This window comes from Aplysia californica, unplaced genomic scaffold, assembly GCF_000002075.1.
Source record: "Aplysia californica isolate F4 #8 unplaced genomic scaffold, AplCal3.0 scaffold00656, whole genome shotgun sequence".
NCBI lineage: Eukaryota > Metazoa > Mollusca > Gastropoda > Aplysiida > Aplysiidae > Aplysia > Aplysia californica.
The window spans coordinates 306,006-306,617 of NW_004797926.1; positions in this window are offsets into that span (position 1 = coordinate 306,006).

A 612-nucleotide genomic window follows, 5' to 3' on the forward strand; every position below is an offset into this window, starting at 1 on the left:
CTGGGCAGCGTTTCCTTCTCGACCAGTGACGAGAAAACTCGCCACAACGAGAATGCTTTTCCCACAGATCTGACCTCCTTTCTGTTTTTTAAAAGTTTTAGTTAGAGTTTTTTTTACGGCACTTGCAACGCAATAAAGTTATGTTATAACTGCCGTCTCCTTTCTGTGTTTCAGCCACAATCTCCAAACATTCGCTAAATAGATTCTAGAAGTTTTCTCGTTCTATGTTTAGCTTAGTGTAAGATTCCGCCATACGCAATTTTGAAAAGTGACGTATACGGAGTCTTTAAAAAATTTTTGGGTAAGTGTTTTTTGGCACTCACAACTGCCTAAGGTCATATGAGCGCGCGGGACACATTAAACGTTTTCGGTTGGCAGAAAATTTTGAATTTTGCCCGGGTGTCGGCCGAAGCCTACTCTTATCGATTTTAAACCATCATGGAATCTTTAACGTGCGCAACTTGCACACAGGCCCTCCGAGATTTTTAGCCCTTTTCCGAGAAGGCAAGGTGTAGATCTTTCCTACAAGAAGATCAGGGGTGTGGCTGAAAGACAGCTGTAAGAAGCAGCCACGGAGTAGCAGTAGAAGCTGCAGAAAGAGTCAGGAGCCCA